Source organism: Primulina eburnea, chromosome 8 (genome assembly GCF_022965805.1).
Source record: "Primulina eburnea isolate SZY01 chromosome 8, ASM2296580v1, whole genome shotgun sequence".
Classification (NCBI taxonomy): Eukaryota; Viridiplantae; Streptophyta; class Magnoliopsida; order Lamiales; family Gesneriaceae; genus Primulina; species Primulina eburnea.
In genome coordinates, this window is record NC_133108.1 from 15989402 (window position 1) to 15990208 (window position 807).

The following is an 807-nucleotide window of genomic DNA, read 5'->3' on the forward strand; positions in this document are numbered from 1 at the left end:
TTCAATTTGGGGGAAATGCACTTGACGACCCTAATTCTCATATAGCTGATTTTCTTGAAATTTGCGATACATTTAAGTTTAATGATGTGTCTGATGATGCTGTTCGTTTGCGTTTATTTCCATTTTCACTAAGAGATAAAGCTAAGGCGTGGTTAAACTGTTTGCCTGTAGGGTCTATCACTACACGGGAGGATATGGCGAAGGCATTCCTGATCAAGTACTTTCCTCCGTCGAAGACTATGAAGCTGAGAGCCGACATTACTACTTTTGCTCAATATGAGCTTGAGTCACTTTACGAGGCGTGGGAGCGATACAAGGATTTATTGAGGAGATGTCCACACCATGAGCTACCTCTTGGGTTAGTTGTTCAAACTTTTTACTACGGTCTGCTTACTCCTAACCGTACCATGATAGATGCTGCTGCCTGTGGTAACTTGCTGAGAAAAACGGCTGAGGAAGGATATGAATTATTGGAGGAGATGGCTGCTAGTAGCTATCATCCTCATTCTGATAGGCAGAAACGAGGTGCTGGAGTTAATCAAGTTACTGATTTGTCTGCGGTGTCAGCACAGTTAGAGGCTTTGAACAGAAAGATTGATGGGATGAGTGCGAGTGGATCGGCTATGCGTCTGCAAGAGATTTTCTGTGATAAGTGTGGAGGTGAGCATGACGTGCAGGATTGCCAAGATGGCAATCCATTCTATGTGCCTGAGGGAGCAAAACACGTGGGATTCCAGAACCGTCCTAGAAATGACCCTTATTCAAACTCTTACAATCCGGGATGGAGGAATCACCCAAACTTTTCGT

The 807-nt window shown here is 44.1% G+C and overlaps 1 non-coding gene across 1 annotated transcript; it reads right to left on the reverse strand.

Moving 5' to 3' along the window:
* Positions 1-242: 242 nt before the first annotated feature.
* LOC140840341 (small nucleolar RNA R71) lies at positions 243-349 on the reverse strand. Its single transcript, XR_012119927.1, has one exon. It is a non-coding gene; the product is annotated as a small nucleolar RNA R71 (small nucleolar RNA).
* Between the last annotated feature and the right edge of the window lie 458 nt (positions 350-807).